Source organism: Schistocerca gregaria, chromosome 2, assembly GCF_023897955.1.
Source record: "Schistocerca gregaria isolate iqSchGreg1 chromosome 2, iqSchGreg1.2, whole genome shotgun sequence".
Taxonomy (NCBI): Eukaryota; Metazoa; Arthropoda; class Insecta; order Orthoptera; family Acrididae; genus Schistocerca; species Schistocerca gregaria.
The window spans coordinates 716,566,917-716,588,189 of NC_064921.1; the positions used below are offsets into that span (position 1 = coordinate 716,566,917).

Consider the following 21,273-nt stretch of genomic DNA (forward strand, 5'->3'; position numbering starts at 1 on the left):
GCCAGCGGCGGCCTGTCGGGGCTGCTGGTGCCTCCATGTAGAGCTACCGCTGGGCCCGGGCTCCTTGCCGCTAACGAAGTGATTGCTTTTGGTGACATCATTTGCAATAGCGACTGCGCGAATTGGCGGTAGCTCTTACGGAAAGCAAGAGTAGCTGATGCTACCGAGGACTCGGCCGCGTTCATTGCCGACGACTTCTTGGGCTCTTATTCATGGTGGCATTCAGACAGGCAAGGGTGCTGTCGATTGTTAGGTACGAATGCGAAATTCCTGCATTGTGCGTTTCCGCAAAGTGATTTTTACGCCAAAGTTGCGATCGTCCTCAAGTTGTGTCACATGTGGAGCTCACAGCGTAGCAGTTTCCGTGGTGTAGCGGTTATCACGTCTGCCAACACGCAGAACGTCACCGGTTCGATTCCGGGCGGAAACACATTTTTGTCGCACTCAACAAGACACTTGCTACAATCTCTACGGTGAACATTTAAATCAATTTCAAACGTCCAACCACCAGGCTGCAGATGGCTCAAATGATACATGAAACTCTTTCAGAAGCGGCTACTTGGTTTTTGTGCTTACCTGGAGGGCTGGAAATGCGCGGAACAGCCGCCGGCATGCCAGTAGTCGCCACACGTTTGCACGAAACGCAAGGGCTCGTCCGGGATTTGAACCCGGGACCTCCTGCACCCGAAGCAGGGATCATCCCCCGAGACCAACGAGCCTTCTCGATGCACATGAGTAACGCCTCCGTTCTTGGTATGACCGTGCAGAGCTACTGCTCACCCAGCGTTCTCCCTGGCTGTTGCGGTTTGATTGTTTTTATCGTTGTCTTTTACTATAGCAACTTCTAGAATCGGACGGAGCTCGTAGCCGATGCCCTTGCTTACGCAGGAAAAATCTGTTGGAACTACGGTTTTCCAGGTAGTACAACGGCAAAACCGTCGTTTCCGTGGTGTAGCGGTTATCACGTCTGCTTTACACACAGAAGGTCCCCGGTTCGATCGCGGGCGGAAGCACGACTTTTTTTAAACCCGTTTTCGGATTCCATTTCCGAGATAACGTCACGTCTGCGCATGCAGGGATAATAAATGTCGTGTGCTACACCGATATCGCGTTATTTTACTGTCAAATGCTCTTGCTCCCATAGTGCACCGGTATTCAGTAACTCAGAACGCTCGTAGCCCCATTCTGGCCGGCAAAATTTAGTATCCATTTCTTCAAGACTACTTCAAGTTCGCTTCATACTGGCTTTCCTGAGCTCTTTGCACTCGCCTTGTCACAACTCTCTTGAAGCGTGAACGTAACTAATAGTGAGAAACTCTTAACTACGCTCAGTCTTGTATCCCACGCTTTGGTTGACGTTGTCGCTAATCAGATGAAGGTAGACTGCTCCACGATTGAGCTTCGTCTCCAATCACGGTGCACACGTTCTGCAAAGACAACCTTTGTTTTCCGTAGCATGCAAGATTACTGTCGGCTCTTCTACAGAAATCGACCTATGTAATTTACTGGTATCAGATTCTTGCCATATCAAACGGTTCCTTCATGACCGTAGGGCCACACACAGCGTGCTGCGGCACGCATCTGTTCTTCATTGCAGAGCTACAAACGTGGGTGAGCTACACCTACTCTTCAGCACGGTCAAAACGGTAGGGCTCGTCCGGGATTTGAACCCAGGACCTCCTGCACCCAAAGCAGGAATCATACCCCTAGACCAACGAGCCACCTGCTGCTAGCAGTGAAGGTATCCCAAGCAGTCCACCTCCGAGGAACACAAACTTTCATGTAAATCAGGAAGAAAAGCGCTTTCTGAAGGCAGCGCCCACCACTGATGGCAAGAATATTAAAGGCAATGAATGTAGAGTGAATAATTTCATCGCGCTCTGCAGATGAACAGACGGTGGTGTTTCACTTTCGTCATGTGGTTTCTCAGTGTCAAGGGAAGGCAAATGCACTAAACAAAAGAACACCGGGAATCCGAAACACCAACTCATAACGAAAAGATAGCGGAATATACTGCAAGCAAAACTTCCAAACACGACTCCTGAATGCGTCTGTGCCTTAAGAATTATTCCGTGCAGCAATGATCATCTACGAAGAGCCAACTGTATGTGTCGCTCCACCACGCAACTTTTTTTGATATCGTTTTACCTAAATTTCCATTACCTGTTTTTTACAAGAATACCGTGTGGCTTTCAACTGGTCTGCTTCGTCCAGCAGCGATAGTAGTAAGTAAACCGACCACAGTATCATTAGAAGTAGGTCAGACACAAAAATCGGAGTTGCTCTGTAGCTCATGTTATTCTGCTTTCAAATGCTTACCTGGAGGGCTGGAAATGCGCGGAACAGCCGCCGGCATGCCAGTAGTCGCCACACGTTTGCACGAAACGCAAGGGCTCGTCCGGGATTTGAACCCGGGACCTCCTGCACCCGAAGCAGGGATCATACCCCGAGACCAACGAGCCTTCTCGATGCACAGGAGTAACGCCTCCGTTCTTGGTATCACCGTGCAGAGCTACTGCTCACCCAGCGTTCTCCCTGGCTGTTGCGGTTTGATTGTTTTTATCGTTGTCTTTTACTATAGCAACTTCTAGAATCGGACGGAGCTCGTAGCCGATGCCCTTGCTTACGCAGGAAAAATCTGTTGGAACTACGGTTTTCCAGGTAGTACAACGGCAAAACCGTCGTTTCCGTGGTGTAGCGGTTATCACGGCTGCTTTACACACAGAAGGTCCCCGGTTCGATCGCGGGCGGAAGCACGACTTTTTTTAAACCCGTTTTCGGATTCCATTTCCGAGATAACGTCACGTCTGCGCATGCAGGGATAATAAATGTCGTGTGCTACACCGATATCGCGTTATTTTACTGTCAAATGCTCTTGCTCCCATAGTGCACCGGTATTCAGTAACTCAGAACGCTCGTAGCCCCATTCTGGCCGGCAAAATTTAGTATCCATTTCTTCAAGACTACTTCAAGTTCGCTTCATACTGGCTTTCCTGAGCTCTTTGCACTCGCCTTGTCACAACTCTCTTGAAGCGTGAACGTAACTAATAGTGAGAAACTCTTAACTACGCTCAGTCTTGTATCCCACGCTTTGGTTGACGTTGTCGCTAATCAGATGAAGGTAGACTGCTCCACGATTGAGCTTCGTCTCCAATCACGGTGCACACGTTCTGCAAAGACAACCTTTGTTTTCCGTAGCATGCAAGATTACTGTCGGCTCTTCTACAGAAATCGACCTATGTAATTTACTGGTATCAGATTCTTGCCATATCAAACGGTCCCTTCATGACCGTAGGGCCACACACAGCGTGCTGCGGCACGCATCTGTTCTTCATTGCAGAGCTACAAACGTGGGTGAGCTACACCTACTCTTCAGCACGGTCAAAACGGTAGGGCTCGTGCGGGATTTGAACCCAGGACCTCCTGCACCCAAAGCAGGAATCATACCCCTAGACCAACGAGCCACCTGCTGCTAGCAGTGAAGGTATCCCAAGCAGTCCACCTCCGAGGAACACAAACTTTCATGTAAATCAGGAAGAAAAGCGCTTTCTGAAGGCAGCGCCCACCACTGATGGCAAGAATATTAAAGGCAATGAATGTAGAGTGAATAATTTCATCGCGCTCTGCAGATGAACAGACGGTGGTGTTTCACTTTCGTCATGTGGTTTCTCAGTGTCAAGGGAAGGCAAATGCACTAAACAAAAGAACACCGGGAATCCGAAACACCAACTCATAACGAAAAGATAGCGGAATATACTGCAAGCAAAACTTCCAAACACGACTCCTGAATGCGTCTGTGCCTTAAGAATTATTCCGTGCAGCAATGATCATCTACGAAGAGCCAACTGTATGTGTCGCTCCACCACGCAACTTTTTTTGATATCGTTTTACCTAAATTTCCATTACCTGTTTTTTACAAGAATACCGTGTGGCTTTCAACTGGTCTGCTTCGTCCAGCAGCGATAGTAGTAAGTAAACCGACCACAGTATCATTAGAAGTAGGTCAGACACAAAAATCGGAGTTGCTCTGTAGCTCATGTTATTCTGCTTTCAAATGCAATTGTATGGCTGGGAGTAGTGGCGTACTCCTGTAATGCAGGCGTCCGGGAGGCCGTTGCTGTGGGAGACATCTGGGAACAACTACAGATACGGCCGTGTCATTAGCTCAGGAACGACCGCGATGCTCTTATCGAGCTCTGCAGATTGACCAGACTGCAGTGCGGAATTTTCGGCTAGTGGTGGCTCGGGGTTAAGAGAAGTCGGGAGCTGTGAGCAAAACTACATCGGGAAACCGAAACAGACGACTCATAACGAAAAGATTGCGGAATGTATTGCAAAAGCAAACGTTGGAGAAGACGAACTCTGAAGCCGTCGGTGCTTTAACAATCATTCCGTGCAGCAACGATAATCTGGGAAGAGCGAAGGGTGGGTACCGCTCGACCACACAACAAAATTTTATATAATGTTCTACTTGTTCTAAATTTATGTTTCCAGATCATCAGTAAAATACTGTGTGATTTACACCTGGCTTGCTTCTTCGAAAAGCGATATTAAGAAATACATCGACTGCAACGTCATTAGGGGTCGCGGGTCCGGGCGCCGGCGCGCCAGCGGCGGCCTGTCGGGGCTGCTGGTGCCTCCATGTAGAGCTACCGCTGGGCCCGGGCTCCTTGCCGCTAACGAAGTGATTGCTTTTGGTGACATCATTTGCAATAGCGACTGCGCGAATTGGCGGTAGCTCTTACGGAAAGCAAGAGTAGCTGATGCTACCGAGGACTCGGCCGCGTTCATTGCCGACGACTTCTTGGGCTCTTATTCATGGTGGCATTCAGACAGGCAAGGGTGCTGTCGATTGTTAGGTACGAATGCGAAATTCCTGCATTGTGCGTTTCCGCAAAGTGATTTTTACGCCAAAGTTGCGATCGTCCTCAAGTTGTGTCACATGTGGAGCTCACAGCGTAGCAGTTTCCGTGGTGTAGCGGTTATCACGTCTGCCAACACGCAGAACGTCACCGGTTCGATTCCGGGCGGAAACACATTTTTGTCGCACTCAACAAGACACTTGCTACAATCTCTACGGTGAACATTTAAATCAATTTCAAACGTCCAACCACCAGGCTGCAGATGGCTCAAATGATACATGAAACTCTTTCAGAAGCGGCTACTTGGTTTTTGTGCTTACCTGGAGGGCTGGAAATGCGCGGAACAGCCGCCGGCATGCCAGTAGTCGCCACACGTTTGCACGAAACGCAAGGGCTCGTCCGGGATTTGAACCCGGGACCTCCTGCACCCGAAGCAGGGATCATACCCCGAGACCAACGAGCCTTCTCGATGCACATGAGTAACGCCTCCGTTCTTGGTATGACCGTGCAGAGCTACTGCTCACCCAGCGTTCTCCCTGGCTGTTGCGGTTTGATTGTTTTTATCGTTGTCTTTTACTATAGCAACTTCTAGAATCGGACGGAGCTCGTAGCCGATGCCCTTGCTTACGCAGGAAAAATCTGTTGGAACTACGGTTTTCCAGGTAGTACAACGGCAAAACCGTCGTTTCCGTGGTGTAGCGGTTATCACGTCTGCTTTACACACAGAAGGTCCCCGGTTCGATCGCGGGCGGAAGCACGACTTTTTTTAAACCCGTTTTCGGATTCCATTTCCGAGATAACGTCACGTCTGCGCATGCAGGGATAATAAATGTCGTGTGCTACACCGATATCGCGTTATTTTACTGTCAAATGCTCTTGCTCCCATAGTGCACCGGTATTCAGTAACTCAGAACGCTCGTAGCCCCATTCTGGCCGGCAAAATTTAGTATCCATTTCTTCAAGACTACTTCAAGTTCGCTTCATACTGGCTTTCCTGAGCTCTTTGCACTCGCCTTGTCACAACTCTCTTGAAGCGTGAACGTAACTAATAGTGAGAAACTCTTAACTACGCTCAGTCTTGTATCCCACGCTTTGGTTGACGTTGTCGCTAATCAGATGAAGGTAGACTGCTCCACGATTGAGCTTCGTCTCCAATCACGGTGCACACGTTCTGCAAAGACAACCTTTGTTTTCCGTAGCATGCAAGATTACTGTCGGCTCTTCTACAGAAATCGACCTATGTAATTTACTGGTATCAGATTCTTGCCATATCAAACGGTCCCTTCATGACCGTAGGGCCACACACAGCGTGCTGCGGCACGCATCTGTTCTTCATTGCAGAGCTACAAACGTGGGTGAGCTACACCTACTCTTCAGCACGGTCAAAACGGTAGGGCTCGTCCGGGATTTGAACCCAGGACCTCCTGCACCCAAAGCAGGAATCATACCCCTAGACCAACGAGCCACCTGCTGCTAGCAGTGAAGGTATCCCAAGCAGTCCACCTCCGAGGAACACAAACTTTCATGTAAATCAGGAAGAAAAGCGCTTTCTGAAGGCAGCGCCCACCACTGATGGCAAGAATATTAAAGGCAATGAATGTAGAGTGAATAATTTCATCGCGCTCTGCAGATGAACAGACGGTGGTGTTTCACTTTCGTCATGTGGTTTCTCAGTGTCAAGGGAAGGCAAATGCACTAAAAAAAAGAACACCGGGAATCCGAAACACCAACTCATAACTAAAAGATAGCGGAATATACTGCAAGCAAAACTTCCAAACACGACTCCTGAATGCGTCTGTGCCTTAAGAATTATTCCGTGCAGCAATGATCATCTACGAAGAGCCAACTGTATGTGTCGCTCCACCACGCAACTTTTTTTGATATCGTTTTACCTAAATTTCCATTACCTGTTTTTTACAAGAATACCGTGTGGCTTTCAACTGGTCTGCTTCGTCCAGCAGCGATAGTAGTAAGTAAACCGACCACAGTATCATTAGAAGTAGGTCAGACACAAAAATCGGAGTTGCTCTGTAGCTCATGTTATTCTGCTTTCAAATGCAATTGTATGGCTGGGAGTAGTGGCGTACTCCTGTAATGCAGGCGTCCGGGAGGCCGTTGCTGTGGGAGACATCTGGGAACAACTACAGATACGGCCGTGTCATTAGCTCAGGAACGACCGCGATGCTCTTATCGAGCTCTGCAGATTGACCAGACTGCGGTGCGGAATTTTCGGCTAGTGGTGGCTCGGGGTTAAGAGAAGTCGGGAGCTGTGAGCAAAACTACATCGGGAAACCGAAACAGACGACTCATAACGAAAAGATTGCGGAATGTATTGCAAAAGCAAACGTTGGAGAAGACGAACTCTGAAGCCGTCGGTGCTTTAACAATCATTCCGTGCAGCAACGATAATCTGGGAAGAGCGAAGGGTGGGTACCGCTCGACCACACAACAAAATTTTATATAATGTTCTACTTGTTCTAAATTTATGTTTCCAGATCATCAGTAAAATACTGTGTGATTTACACCTGGCTTGCTTCTTCGAAAAGCGATATTAAGAAATACATCGACTGCAACGTCATTAGGGGTCGCGGGTCCGGGCGCCGGCGCGCCAGCGGCGGCCTGTCGGGGCTGCTGGTGCCTCCATGTAGAGCTAGCTACCGCTGGGCCCGGGCTCCTTGCCGCTAACGAAGTGATTGCTTTTGGTGACATCATTTGCAATAGCGACTGCGCGAATTGGCGGTAGCTCTTACGGAAAGCAAGAGTAGCTGATGCTACCGAGGACTCGGCCGCGTTCATTGCCGACGACTTCTTGGGCTCTTATTCATGGTGGCATTCAGACAGGCAAGGGTGCTGTCGATTGTTAGGTACGAATGCGAAATTCCTGCATTGTGCGTTTCCGCAAAGTGATTTTTACGCCAAAGTTGCGATCGTCCTCAAGTTGTGTCACATGTGGAGCTCACAGCGTAGCAGTTTCCGTGGTGTAGCGGTTATCACGTCTGCCAACACGCAGAACGTCACCGGTTCGATTCCGGGCGGAAACACATTTTTGTCGCACTCAACAAGACACTTGCTACAATCTCTACGGTGAACATTTAAATCAATTTCAAACGTCCAACCACCAGGCTGCAGATGGCTCAAATGATACATGAAACTCTTTCAGAAGCGGCTACTTGGTTTTTGTGCTTACCTGGAGGGCTGGAAATGCGCGGAACAGCCGCCGGCATGCCAGTAGTCGCCACACGTTTGCACGAAACGCAAGGGCTCGTCCGGGATTTGAACCCGGGACCTCCTGCACCCGAAGCAGGGATCATCCCCCGAGACCAACGAGCCTTCTCGATGCACATGAGTAACGCCTCCGTTCTTGGTATGACCGTGCAGAGCTACTGCTCACCCAGCGTTCTCCCTGGCTGTTGCGGTTTGATTGTTTTTATCGTTGTCTTTTACTATAGCAACTTCTAGAATCGGACGGAGCTCGTAGCCGATGCCCTTGCTTACGCAGGAAAAATCTGTTGGAACTACGGTTTTCCAGGTAGTACAACGGCAAAACCGTCGTTTCCGTGGTGTAGCGGTTATCACGTCTGCTTTACACACAGAAGGTCCCCGGTTCGATCGCGGGCGGAAGCACGACTTTTTTTAAACCCGTTTTCGGATTCCATTTCCGAGATAACGTCACGTCTGCGCATGCAGGGATAATAAATGTCGTGTGCTACACCGATATCGCGTTATTTTACTGTCAAATGCTCTTGCTCCCATAGTGCACCGGTATTCAGTAACTCAGAACGCTCGTAGCCCCATTCTGGCCGGCAAAATTTAGTATCCATTTCTTCAAGACTACTTCAAGTTCGCTTCATACTGGCTTTCCTGAGCTCTTTGCACTCGCCTTGTCACAACTCTCTTGAAGCGTGAACGTAACTAATAGTGAGAAACTCTTAACTACGCTCAGTCTTGTATCCCACGCTTTGGTTGACGTTGTCGCTAATCAGATGAAGGTAGACTGCTCCACGATTGAGCTTCGTCTCCAATCACGGTGCACACGTTCTGCAAAGACAACCTTTGTTTTCCGTAGCATGCAAGATTACTGTCGGCTCTTCTACAGAAATCGACCTATGTAATTTACTGGTATCAGATTCTTGCCATATCAAACGGTTCCTTCATGACCGTAGGGCCACACACAGCGTGCTGCGGCACGCATCTGTTCTTCATTGCAGAGCTACAAACGTGGGTGAGCTACACCTACTCTTCAGCACGGTCAAAACGGTAGGGCTCGTCCGGGATTTGAACCCAGGACCTCCTGCACCCAAAGCAGGAATCATACCCCTAGACCAACGAGCCACCTGCTGCTAGCAGTGAAGGTATTCCAAGCAGTCCACCTCCGAGGAACACAAACTTTCATGTAAATCAGGAAGAAAAGCGCTTTCTGAAGGCAGCGCCCACCACTGATGGCAAGAATATTAAAGGCAATGAATGTAGAGTGAATAATTTCATCGCGCTCTGCAGATGAACAGACGGTGGTGTTTCACTTTCGTCATGTGGTTTCTCAGTGTCAAGGGAAGGCAAATGCACTAAACAAAAGAACACCGGGAATCCGAAACACCAACTCATAACGAAAAGATAGCGGAATATACTGCAAGCAAAACTTCCAAACACGACTCCTGAATGCGTCTGTGCCTTAAGAATTATTCCGTGCAGCAATGATCATCTACGAAGAGCCAACTGTATGTGTCGCTCCACCACGCAACTTTTTTTGATATCGTTTTACCTAAATTTCCATTACCTGTTTTTTACAAGAATACCGTGTGGCTTTCAACTGGTCTGCTTCGTCCAGCAGCGATAGTAGTAAGTAAACCGACCACAGTATCATTAGAAGTAGGTCAGACACAAAAATCGGAGTTGCTCTGTAGCTCATGTTATTCTGCTTTCAAATGCTTACCTGGAGGGCTGGAAATGCGCGGAACAGCCGTCGGCATGCCAGTAGTCGCCACACGTTTGCACGAAACGCAAGGGCTCGTCCGGGATTTGAACCCGGGACCTCCTGCACCCGAAGCAGGGATCATACCCCGAGACCAACGAGCCTTCTCGATGCACAGGAGTAACGCCTCCGTTCTTGGTATCACCGTGCAGAGCTACTGCTCACCCAGCGTTCTCCCTGGCTGTTGCGGTTTGATTGTTTTTATCGTTGTCTTTTACTATAGCAACTTCTAGAATCGGACGGAGCTCGTAGCCGATGCCCTTGCTTACGCAGGAAAAATCTGTTGGAACTACGGTTTTCCAGGTAGTACAACGGCAAAACCGTCGTTTCCGTGGTGTAGCGGTTATCACTGCTGCTTTACACACAGAAGGTCCCCGGTTCGATCGCGGGCGGAAGCACGACTTTTTTTAAACCCGTTTTCGGATTCCATTTCCGAGATAACGTCACGTCTGCGCATGCAGGGATAATAAATGTCGTGTGCTACACCGATATCGCGTTATTTTACTGTCAAATGCTCTTGCTCCCATAGTGCACCGGTATTCAGTAACTCAGAACGCTCGTAGCCCCATTCTGGCCGGCAAAATTTAGTATCCATTTCTTCAAGACTACTTCAAGTTCGCTTCATACTGGCTTTCCTGAGCTCTTTGCACTCGCCTTGTCACAACTCTCTTGAAGCGTGAACGTAACTAATAGTGAGAAACTCTTAACTACGCTCAGTCTTGTATCCCACGCTTTGGTTGACGTTGTCGCTAATCAGATGAAGGTAGACTGCTCCACGATTGAGCTTCGTCTCCAATCACGGTGCACACGTTCTGCAAAGACAACCTTTGTTTTCCGTAGCATGCAAGATTACTGTCGGCTCTTCTACAGAAATCGACCTATGTAATTTACTGGTATCAGATTCTTGCCATATCAAACGGTTCCTTCATGACCGTAGGGCCACACACAGCGTGCTGCGGCACGCATCTGTTCTTCATTGCAGAGCTACAAACGTGGGTGAGCTAAACCTACTCTTCAGCACGGTCAATACGGTAGGGCTCGTCCGGGATTTGAACCCAGGACCTCCTGCACCCAAAGCAGGAATCATACCCCTAGACCAACGAGCCACCTGCTGCGAGCAGTGAAGGTATCCCAAGCAGTCCACCTCCGAGGAACACAAACTTTCATGTAAATCAGGAAGAAAAGCGCTTTCTGAAGGCAGCGCCCACCACTGATGGCAAGAATATTAAAGGCAATGAATGTAGAGTGAATAATTTCATCGCGCTCTGCAGATGAACAGACGGTGGTGTTTCACTTTCGTCATGTGGTTTCTCAGTGTCAAGGGAAGGCAAATGCACTAAACAAAAGAACACCGGGAATCCGAAACACCAACTCATAACGAAAAGATAGCGGAATATACTGCAAGCAAAACTTCCAAACACGACTCCTGAATGCGTCTGTGCCTTAAGAATTATTCCGTGCAGCAATGATCATCTACGAAGAGCCAACTGTATGTGTCGCTCCACCACGCAACTTTTTTTGATATCGTTTTACCTAAATTTCCATTACCTGTTTTTTACAAGAATACCGTGTGGCTTTCAACTGGTCTGCTTCGTCCAGCAGCGATAGTAGTAAGTAAACCGACCACAGTATCATTAGAAGTAGGTCAGACACAAAAATCGGAGTTGCTCTGTAGCTCATGTTATTCTGCTTTCAAATGCAATTGTATGGCTGGGAGTAGTGGCGTACTCCTGTAATGCAGGCGTCCGGGAGGCCGTTGCTGTGGGAGACATCTGGGAACAACTACAGATACGGCCGTGTCATTAGCTCAGGAACGACCGCGATGCTCTTATCGAGCTCTGCAGATTGACCAGACTGCAGTGCGGAATTTTCGGCTAGTGGTGGCTCGGGGTTAAGAGAAGTCGGGAGCTGTGAGCAAAACTACATCGGGAAACCGAAACAGACGACTCATAACGAAAAGATTGCGGAATGTATTGCAAAAGCAAACGTTGGAGAAGACGAACTCTGAAGCCGTCGGTGCTTTAACAATCATTCCGTGCAGCAACGATAATCTGGGAAGAGCGAAGGGTGGGTACCGCTCGACCACACAACAAAATTTTATATAATGTTCTACTTGTTCTAAATTTATGTTTCCAGATCATCAGTAAAATACTGTGTGATTTACACCTGGCTTGCTTCTTCGAAAAGCGATATTAAGAAATACATCGACTGCAACGTCATTAGGGGTCGCGGGTCCGGGCGCCGGCGCGCCAGCGGCGGCCTGTCGGGGCTGCTGGTGCCTCCATGTAGAGCTACCGCTGGGCCCGGGCTCCTTGCCGCTAACGAAGTGATTGCTTTTGGTGACATCATTTGCAATAGCGACTGCGCGAATTGGCGGTAGCTCTTACGGAAAGCAAGAGTAGCTGATGCTACCGAGGACTCGGCCGCGTTCATTGCCGACGACTTCTTGGGCTCTTATTCATGGTGGCATTCAGACAGGCAAGGGTGCTGTCGATTGTTAGGTACGAATGCGAAATTCCTGCATTGTGCGTTTCCGCAAAGTGATTTTTACGCCAAAGTTGCGATCGTCCTCAAGTTGTGTCACATGTGGAGCTCACAGCGTAGCAGTTTCCGTGGTGTAGCGGTTATCACGTCTGCCAACACGCAGAACGTCACCGGTTCGATTCCGGGCGGAAACACATTTTTGTCGCACTCAACAAGACACTTGCTACAATCTCTACGGTGAACATTTAAATCAATTTCAAACGTCCAACCACCAGGCTGCAGATGGCTCAAATGATACATGAAACTCTTTCAGAAGCGGCTACTTGGTTTTTGTGCTTACCTGGAGGGCTGGAAATGCGCGGAACATCCGCCGGCATGCCAGTAGTCGCCACACGTTTGCACGAAACGCAAGGGCTCGTCCGGGATTTGAACCCGGGACCTCCTGCACCCGAAGCAGGGATCATACCCCGAGACCAACGAGCCTTCTCGATGCACATGAGTAACGCCTCCGTTCTTGGTATCACCGTGCAGAGCTACTGCTCACCCAGCGTTCTCCCTGGCTGTTGCGGTTTGATTGTTTTTATCGTTGTCTTTTACTATAGCAACTTCTAGAATCGGACGGAGCTCGTAGCCGATGCCCTTGCTTACGCAGGAAAAATCTGTTGGAACTACGGTTTTCCAGGTAGTACAACGGCAAAACCGTCGTTTCCGTGGTGTAGCGGTTATCACGTCTGCTTTACACGCAGAAGGTCCCCGGTTCGATCCCGGGCGGAAGCACGACTTTTTTTAAACCCGTTTTCGGATTCCATTTCCGAGATAACGTCACGTCTGCGCATGCAGGGATAGTAAATGTCGTGTGCTACACCGATATCGCGTTATTTTACTGTCAAATGCTCTTGCTCCCATAGTGCACCGGTATTCAGTAACTCAGAACGCTCGTAGCCCCATTCTGGCCGGCAAAATTTAGTATCCATTTCTTCAAGACTATTTCAAGTTCGCTTCATACTGGCTTTCCTGAGCTCTTTGCACTCGCCTTGTCACAACTCTCTTGAAGCGTGAACGTAACTAATAGTGAGAAACTCTTAACTACGCTCAGTCTTGTATCCCACGCTTTGGTTGACGTTGTCGCTAATCAGATGAAGGTAGACTGCTCCACGATTGAGCTTCGTCTCCAATCACGGTGCACACGTTCTGCAAAGACAACCTTTGTTTTCCGTAGCATGCAAGATTACTGTCGGCTCTTCTACAGAAATCGACCTATGTAATTTACTGGTATCAGATTCTTGCCATATCAAACGGTCCCTTCATGACCGTAGGGCCACACACAGCGTGCTGCGGCACGCATCTGTTCTTCATTGCAGAGCTACAAACGTGGGTGAGCTAAACCTACTCTTCAGCACGGTCAATACGGTAGGGCTCGTCCGGGATTTGAACCCAGGACCTCCTGCACCCAAAGCAGGAATCATACCCCTAGACCAACGAGCCACCTGCTGCGAGCAGTGAAGGTATCCCAAGCAGTCCACCTCCGAGGAACACAAACTTTCATGTAAATCAGGAAGAAAAGCGCTTTCTGAAGGCAGCGCCCACCACTGATGGCAAGAATATTAAAGGCAATGAATGTAGAGTGAATAATTTCATCGCGCTCTGCAGATGAACAGACGGTGGTGTTTCACTTTCGTCATGTGGTTTCTCAGTGTCAAGGGAAGGCAAATGCACTAAACAAAAGAACACCGGGAATCCGAAACACCAACTCATAACGAAAAGATAGCGGAATATACTGCAAGCAAAACTTCCAAACACGACTCCTGAATGCGTCTGTGCCTTAAGAATTATTCCGTGCAGCAATGATCATCTACGAAGAGCCAACTGTATGTGTCGCTCCACCACGCAACTTTTTTTGATATCGTTTTACCTAAATTTCCATTACCTGTTTTTTACAAGAATACCGTGTGGCTTTCAACTGGTCTGCTTCGTCCAGCAGCGATAGTAGTAAGTAAACCGACCACAGTATCATTAGAAGTAGGTCAGACACAAAAATCGGAGTTGCTCTGTAGCACATGTTATTCTGCTTTCAAATGCTTACCTGGAGGGCTGGAAATGCGCGGAACAGCCGCCGGCATGCCAGTAGTCGCCACACGTTTGCACGAAACGCAAGGGCTCGTCCGGGATTTGAACCCGGGACCTCCTGCACCCGAAGCAGGGATCATACCCCGAGACCAACGAGCCTTCTCGGTGCACACGAGTAACGCCTCCGTTCTTGGTATCACCGTGCAGAGCTACTGCTCACCCAGCGTTCTTCCTGGCTGTTGCGGTTTGATTGTTTTTATCGTTGTCTTTTACTATAGCAACTTCTAGAATCGGACGGAGCTCGTAGCCGATGCCCTTGCTTACGCAGGAAAAATCTGTTGGAACTACGGTTTTCCAGGTAGTACAACGGCAAAACCGTCGTTTCCGTGGTGTAGCGGTTATCACGTCTGCTTTACACGCAGAAGTTCCCCGGTTCGATCCCGGGCGGAAGCACGACTTTTTTTAAACCCGTTTTCGGATTCCATTTCCGAGATAACGTCACGTCTGCGTATGCAGGGATAATAAATGTCGTGTGCTACACCGATATCGCGTTATTTTACTGTCAAATGCTCTTGCTCCCATAGTGCACCGGTATTCAGTAACTCAGAACGCTCGTAGCCCCATTCTGGCCGGCAAAATTTAGTATCCATTTCTTCAAGACTACTTCAAGTTCGCTTCATACTGGCTTTCCTGAGCTCTTTGCACTCGCCTTGTCACAACTCTCTTGAAGCGTGAACGTAACTAATAGTGAGAAACTCTTAACTACGCTCAGTCTTGTATCCCACGCTTTGGTTGACGTTGTCGCTAATCAGATGAAGGTAGACTGCTCCACGATTGAGCTTCGTCTCCAATCACGGTGCACACGTTCTGCAAAGACAACCTTTGTTTTCCGTAGCATGCAAGATTACTGTCGGCTCTTCTACAGAAATCGACCTATGTAATTTACTGGTATCAGATTCTTGCCATATCAAACGGTCCCTTCATGACCGTAGGGCCACACACAGCGTGCTGCGGCACGCATCTGTTCTTCATTGCAGAGCTACAAACGTGGGTGAGCTAAACCTACTCTTCAGCACGGTCAAAACGGTAGGGCTCGTCCGGGATTTGAACCCAGGACCTCCTGCACCCAAAGCAGGAATCATACCCCTAGACCAACGAGCCACCTGCTGCTAGCAGTGAAGGTATCCCAAGCAGTCCACCTCCGAGGAACACAAACTTTCATGTAAATCAGGAAGAAAAGCGCTTTCTGAAGGCAGCGCCCACCACTGATGGCAAGAATATTAAAGGCAATGAATGTAGAGTGAATAATTTCATCGCGCTCTGCAGATGAACAGACGGTGGTGTTTCACTTTCGTCATGTGGTTTCTCAGTGTCAAGGGAAGGCAAATGCACTAAACAAAAGAACACCGGGAATCCGAAACACCAACTCATAACGAAAAGATAGCGGAATATACTGCAAGCAAAACTTCCAAACACGACTCCTGAAGGCGTCTGTGCCTTAAGAATTATTCCGTGCAGCAATGATCATCTACGAAGAGCCAACTGTATGTGTCGCTCCACCACGCAACTTTTTTTGATATCGTTTTACCTAAATTTCCATTACCTGTTTTTTACAAGAATACCGTGTGGCTTTCAACTGGTCTGCTTCGTCCAGCAGCGATAGTAGTAAGTAAACCGACCACAGTATCATTAGAAGTAGGTCAGACACAAAAATCGGAGTTGCTCTGTAGCTCTGTAGCTCATGTTATTCTGCTTTCAAATGCTTACCTGGAGGGCTGGAAATGCGCGGAACAGCCGCCGGCATGCCAGTAGTCGCCACACGTTTGCACGAAACGCAAGGACTCGTCCGGGATTTGAACCCGGGACCTCCTGCACCCGAAGCAGGGATCATATCCCGAGACCAACGAGCCTTCTCGATGCACACGAGTAACGCCTCCGTTCTTGGTATCACCGTGCAGAGCTACTGCTCACCCAGCGTTCTTCCTGGCTGTTGCGGTTTGATTGTTTTTATCGTTGTCTTTTACTATAGCAACTTCTAGAATCGGACGGAGCTCGTAGCCGATGCCCTTGCTTACGCAGGAAAAATCTGTTGGAACTACGGTTTTCCAGGTAGTACAACGGCAAAACCGTCGTTTCCGTGGTGTAGCGGTTATCACGTCTGCTTTACACGCAGAAGGTCCCCGGTTCGATCCCGGGCGGAAGCACGACTTTTTTTAAACCCGTTTTCGGATTCCATTTCCGAGATAACGTCACGTCTGCGTATGCAGGGATAATAAATGTCGTGTGCTACACCGATATCGCGTTATTTTACTGTCAAATGCTCTTGCTCCCATAGTGCACCGGTATTCAGTAACTCAGAACGCTCGTAGCCCCATTCTGGCCGGCAAAATTTAGTATCCATTTCTTCAAAACTGCTTCAAGTTCGCTTCATACTGGCTTTCCTGAGCTCTTTGCACTCGCCTTGTCACAACTCTCTTGAAGCGTGAACGTAACTAATAGTGAGAAACTCTTAACTACGCTCAGTCTTGTATCCCACGCTTTGGTTGACGTTGTCGCTAATCAGATGAAGGTAGACTGCTCCACGATTGAGCTTCGTCTCCAATCACGGTGCACACGTTCTGCAAAGACAACCTTTGTTTTCCGTAGCATGCAAGATTACTGTCGGCTCTTCTACAGAAATCGACCTAAGTAATTTACTGGTATCAGATTCTTGCCATATCAAACGGTCCCTTCATGACCGTAGGGCCACACACAGCGTGCTGCGGCACGCATCTGTTCTTCATTGCAGAGCTACAAACGTGGGTGAGCTACACCTACTCTTCAGCACGGTCAAAACGGTAGGGCTCGTCCGGGATTTGAACCCGGAACCTCCTGCACCCAAAGCAGGAATCATACCCCTAGACCAACTTTTTTTTTTTTTTTTTTTTTTTTTTTTCAGATCCGAAGTCCGACGCCTTATCCATTTTTTTTTTTTTTTTTTTTTTTTTTTTAATAGGGCCTCCTTCCTCCCCTTCAGCCCCGCCTTGCGCTCGCCATAAATCGCCTTCGTCGGCGTCGGCTTCATCTGCCATGATTTCTGAAGTACTTATTCTTCTGAACTATTCCGATTTCCAAACCAAAGATACTTCTAAACCTATTGCATAGTCCCGCAATGGTGACAAAGTAGAATATATATATATATTTTTTTTTTTTTTAATAGAAAATGAAAAAGGAACTCTGGTCCGCTAGAAAAACAGAAGAAAATAAAATAGTCCTTGTCGTAACACTGTTCAGTATACGTCACTGTTACATTTGAAGAAGAAAAGAGAAAAAACAAAGCAATGTAGAATGAAGGAAAGAAAAAAATACTTCTTTCATCGAAGAACGACTTCTAAAAAATTCGCATATCGTTTCCTGTAATGTCTCGTCTGTGAAAGTATGTGAAACTGTAATGCCAGGTGAAGACAGAACGCCGCCTCACTCTTGGGTTCTTGCGTCTGTAAATAATGAACATAATGACCCTTCAACCAATTGACAGAGTTCCGTTTGGTGTTCGGGTACGGCACTGAATCCGGATACAGGAAATCTTCAGGTTTAATACAAAGCTGGGAAGTCCTCATAATCGTAGCCAGTTTTCGGCGAATGCATGGCCAAACTGCTTGGACAGTGGTGCATAGAAAACGATGTTCATCAGTATCAGGCAAGTTGCACGTTAGGCACAAAGGTGAGTCAGCCAAATGTAGAGCATGAAGTCGTGAATTGGTACTTATTTTACGGTTCACGACCCTGTACCAAGAGGCTTTCACTGACGTTGGTAAATCACGGCTATGTATGTTTTTCCATATCACTGGCCAGCGATGATTGGGGTATTTGTGTTCGATGTTGTTCCTGTTCTTGGTTGCCAGTAGTTTATTATAAACTAACTTCACCACGGAAAGCTCATTTTCTGGGAGAGTTGACCGTACGTAACTGAACTCAATGAAAAAGCTCTTAAAGTGAGTCAGCGCAGGCGGAATATGTTGAACAGAGACAGGAGGCTGCAGGCAGGCCGGCGCTATTTCGGTTAACAAGTGAGCCGTTAGACTGTTCGGTAACGACCTCCACCGTTTGTAGGTGGTGCATACGTACAAAGCTCGTGACTTGGAACGAACATCTGTTAAATTTAAGCCTCCATCGGTCGTGGAGAGAGTGAGCGTATCGTACTTGACTTTAAAAATGTGTCCACGTGTGACAAAATGGCCTAGAGCGGACATCATACGCTTCGCTGTCTCCTGTTGCATGGGCAGTACTTGTGCAACGTAGTTAATCTTTGAGGTGAGGTAGACATTAGCGAAGGTGACTTTCTGCAGTTCATCAAGGCTTCTTAGGTAGTGGGTCTGCATGCAAGCACGCATACTTGCCAGGAGATTCCTATAGTTCACCGCAATTGTGTGCTGTATGTTGCTCCTGTACTCAATACCAAGGCATTTCATTTTAGAAATTAGTTGCAACTGACCGTGATGGTGCAGCGAGATGCCGCGTCCTATGTTCATAATGCCAGATTTCCTGGCATTCAACTTCGCACCCGCAACAAGTTCGTAGTTTTTGACGATCTGAAGGGCTTCCTCGACTTCACCTTCGTCCATGACCAAAAATCCGACGTCATCCGCATATGCAGTACAAACAATCTTAATGCCGTGGATGGTTAATCCTTGTAGACGCTGTGTCAAGGTGACAAGCAAAGGCTCAATGGCAATGGCAAACAAGGCCATCGACATAGGGCATCCCTGTCGCACTGAATTAGTAATATTAATTGATGCGCTCAGCTGGCCATTCACCATGAGTCGAGTTACTCCTTTACGAAGGAGCTCATGTATAAGATTGATAAAACGTAGTGGAAATCCCATGGCATGCATCGTCCGGATGAGAAACTGATGGTTTACTCTGTCGAATGCCTTTGAAAAGTCAAGGGAAACTAGCGCACACCGTATCTTACACGCATCTGCAATGGCTATAACGTCCCTGTATTGAGACAAATTTTGGAAGATCGTCCTACCGACACCTACACTGGTCTGGTACTGACCAATGACAGTATTCATCAACATTTTCAATCTATTAGAAATAATACGTGCTAAAATTTTGTAGTCACTGTTCAGTAAAGTAAGCGGCCGAAAATCGTCAACAGAACTGCACATTGGGCGTTTAGGGATTAAAACCACGATGCCTTCCACGAGAGCCTGAGGAACATTAAAATCTGGCCGTAAAATTTCATTAAACATACTCAACAACTTGGGCTTTAATTTGTCGCAGAAAGTAAGATAAAATTCGGCAGTGAGACCGTCGGGTCCCGGCGATTTATTTTTCGGACTTCGTGATAGCGCAGAATCCAATTCGTCTTCATCAATTTCTCGCATGAGAGTTTCGACTTCAGCAGCACCCAAAGTCCTTTGCAAGTTATTGAGTAATTCATCGTGAGTTCCATCGTCGGTATGTGTCGTTGTCAGGAGACCTGCCAAGTGATTGTGAAGTGCGTTCCGTATGTCTTGTTGCCGCGTGAGCGCAACGCCTTCACTCAACTGAAGACGAGTTATTAATCTCCGCCGCCCCCTCTTATTTTCACGAATGACGTGAAACATGGATGTCATTTCGTCGTCTATCACATTCTGGGGCCTGGACCTTATTTGAAAGCCTTCTGCCTGCTGCCGCTGAAGTTTTAATAATTTTGCCTTAATTTTTTTAATCTGCATAAAATTTTCAGGTACAGTCACATCGGACTGGTAAAGCTCCCTGAGACAAGTAAAATAAAACTCAGACGTTTGCCGTTGCCACCAGGATTTGTCCCGAGCGTAGCGTTTAAACATTTTTGATAAAGTTGGTTTGGCATGTGTTATCCACCATTCAGTAACGGAGGCATACTGTGCAACCCGTCGTTCACATGCCTCCCATGTTTCGTTAAAGACACGGTGACAGTCAACATCGTTAAGGAGAGCATTGTTAAGTTTCCAGAAACCTCTGCCGCGAAATGTGCCTTGCTTGACCATGTTAACAGTACAAATATATGCGGCATGATCGGAAAAAATTGTGGGCCAAACTTCGGATTGGAGGACTTGAGTCTTCATACACGCCGATACATAGATTCTGTCTAGCCGGCTTGCAGAGTGGTTCGTGACATGAGTGAACCCAGGTGCCGCTCCGTGCGTATGCTCCCATGTGTCAATGAGGTTCATTTCTTGGACGATACGTTCTAGTTCTCCAGATTTGTTAAAATTAGGCGTCTGGTCTTTTGGACTTAAGACACAATTGAAGTCACCCGCAAAAATTATACGATCGTAGGTTCCCCTAAAAAGTGGGACTATGGCGCTTGTGAAGAACTCAGCCCTAGCACGCCTATTGCTACTGCCGGACGGGGCGTAAACATTGATTATGCGTGTCCGATGGAAAGTGACAGCGATCCCTCTATGATCAGGCAGTTTTTCTGCGTCGGTCGCTACAATCCCTTCTTTTAACAGAATCGCTGTCCCTAAATTCGCACCGCTCCCGGAATTGGAGAGAGTAGTATAACCAGTTATTCGGTCAAGTTCAATCGCAGCGACTTCTTGAAGTAACAGAATATCGATATCCGCTGCGTATACAAAATCTTGTAAATTACGGAGCCGCCAGTACGACTGTATCTTATTGATGTTTAACGTGGCAATTTTATAGGCTTGGGGCTCGTTCATGGGAGAAGGCACATACTATTAATTAAACAGTCTTAGAAGGATGGCTAACGAAATTGAGGCCAAGCGCGTCAGTCGGAGTTCCTGTAGTTCCCGGTACGGTTGGTGTATGCTGCTCTGTGGGGGGTGCCGAAGATTCCGTCTCAATGGTCCGCATGACAGCCGCATCATTGCTCGCATCCAATACTTCCATTTCCTGTGCCCAATTCCCAGTGAG

At 47.9% G+C, this 21,273-nt stretch overlaps 18 non-coding genes across 18 annotated transcripts; 6 read left to right on the forward strand and 12 right to left on the reverse strand.

Moving 5' to 3' along the window:
* Nucleotides 1–940: 940 nt before the first annotated feature.
* Trnav-uac (transfer RNA valine (anticodon UAC)) lies at nucleotides 941–1,013 on the forward strand. Its single transcript has one exon. It is a non-coding gene; the product is annotated as a tRNA-Val (tRNA).
* Nucleotides 1,014–1,649: 636 nt separating this feature from the next.
* On the reverse strand, nucleotides 1,650–1,721 carry Trnap-ugg (transfer RNA proline (anticodon UGG)). The gene has a single exon. It is a non-coding gene; the product is annotated as a tRNA-Pro (tRNA).
* A 669-nt stretch (nucleotides 1,722–2,390) lies between these two features.
* Trnap-cgg (transfer RNA proline (anticodon CGG)) lies at nucleotides 2,391–2,462 on the reverse strand. The gene has a single exon. It is a non-coding gene; the product is annotated as a tRNA-Pro (tRNA).
* Nucleotides 2,463–3,392: 930 nt separating this feature from the next.
* Trnap-ugg (transfer RNA proline (anticodon UGG)) lies at nucleotides 3,393–3,464 on the reverse strand. The gene has a single exon. It is a non-coding gene; the product is annotated as a tRNA-Pro (tRNA).
* Nucleotides 3,465–5,253: 1,789 nt separating this feature from the next.
* Nucleotides 5,254–5,325, reverse strand: Trnap-cgg (transfer RNA proline (anticodon CGG)). The gene has a single exon. It is a non-coding gene; the product is annotated as a tRNA-Pro (tRNA).
* A 221-nt stretch (nucleotides 5,326–5,546) lies between these two features.
* Trnav-uac (transfer RNA valine (anticodon UAC)) lies at nucleotides 5,547–5,619 on the forward strand. The gene has a single exon. It is a non-coding gene; the product is annotated as a tRNA-Val (tRNA).
* A 636-nt stretch (nucleotides 5,620–6,255) lies between these two features.
* Nucleotides 6,256–6,327, reverse strand: Trnap-ugg (transfer RNA proline (anticodon UGG)). Its single transcript has one exon. It is a non-coding gene; the product is annotated as a tRNA-Pro (tRNA).
* Nucleotides 6,328–8,413: 2,086 nt separating this feature from the next.
* Trnav-uac (transfer RNA valine (anticodon UAC)) lies at nucleotides 8,414–8,486 on the forward strand. The gene has a single exon. It is a non-coding gene; the product is annotated as a tRNA-Val (tRNA).
* Nucleotides 8,487–9,122: 636 nt separating this feature from the next.
* Trnap-ugg (transfer RNA proline (anticodon UGG)) lies at nucleotides 9,123–9,194 on the reverse strand. The gene has a single exon. It is a non-coding gene; the product is annotated as a tRNA-Pro (tRNA).
* A 669-nt stretch (nucleotides 9,195–9,863) lies between these two features.
* Trnap-cgg (transfer RNA proline (anticodon CGG)) lies at nucleotides 9,864–9,935 on the reverse strand. The gene has a single exon. It is a non-coding gene; the product is annotated as a tRNA-Pro (tRNA).
* Nucleotides 9,936–10,865: 930 nt separating this feature from the next.
* On the reverse strand, nucleotides 10,866–10,937 carry Trnap-ugg (transfer RNA proline (anticodon UGG)). The gene has a single exon. It is a non-coding gene; the product is annotated as a tRNA-Pro (tRNA).
* Nucleotides 10,938–12,726: 1,789 nt separating this feature from the next.
* Trnap-cgg (transfer RNA proline (anticodon CGG)) lies at nucleotides 12,727–12,798 on the reverse strand. Its single transcript has one exon. It is a non-coding gene; the product is annotated as a tRNA-Pro (tRNA).
* A 221-nt stretch (nucleotides 12,799–13,019) lies between these two features.
* Trnav-uac (transfer RNA valine (anticodon UAC)) lies at nucleotides 13,020–13,092 on the forward strand. Its single transcript has one exon. It is a non-coding gene; the product is annotated as a tRNA-Val (tRNA).
* A 636-nt stretch (nucleotides 13,093–13,728) lies between these two features.
* Trnap-ugg (transfer RNA proline (anticodon UGG)) lies at nucleotides 13,729–13,800 on the reverse strand. Its single transcript has one exon. It is a non-coding gene; the product is annotated as a tRNA-Pro (tRNA).
* A 669-nt stretch (nucleotides 13,801–14,469) lies between these two features.
* On the reverse strand, nucleotides 14,470–14,541 carry Trnap-cgg (transfer RNA proline (anticodon CGG)). Its single transcript has one exon. It is a non-coding gene; the product is annotated as a tRNA-Pro (tRNA).
* Nucleotides 14,542–14,762: 221 nt separating this feature from the next.
* On the forward strand, nucleotides 14,763–14,835 carry Trnav-uac (transfer RNA valine (anticodon UAC)). Its single transcript has one exon. It is a non-coding gene; the product is annotated as a tRNA-Val (tRNA).
* Nucleotides 14,836–15,471: 636 nt separating this feature from the next.
* On the reverse strand, nucleotides 15,472–15,543 carry Trnap-ugg (transfer RNA proline (anticodon UGG)). Its single transcript has one exon. It is a non-coding gene; the product is annotated as a tRNA-Pro (tRNA).
* A 970-nt stretch (nucleotides 15,544–16,513) lies between these two features.
* Nucleotides 16,514–16,586, forward strand: Trnav-uac (transfer RNA valine (anticodon UAC)). Its single transcript has one exon. It is a non-coding gene; the product is annotated as a tRNA-Val (tRNA).
* The last annotated feature ends 4,687 nt before the right edge of the window (nucleotides 16,587–21,273 follow it).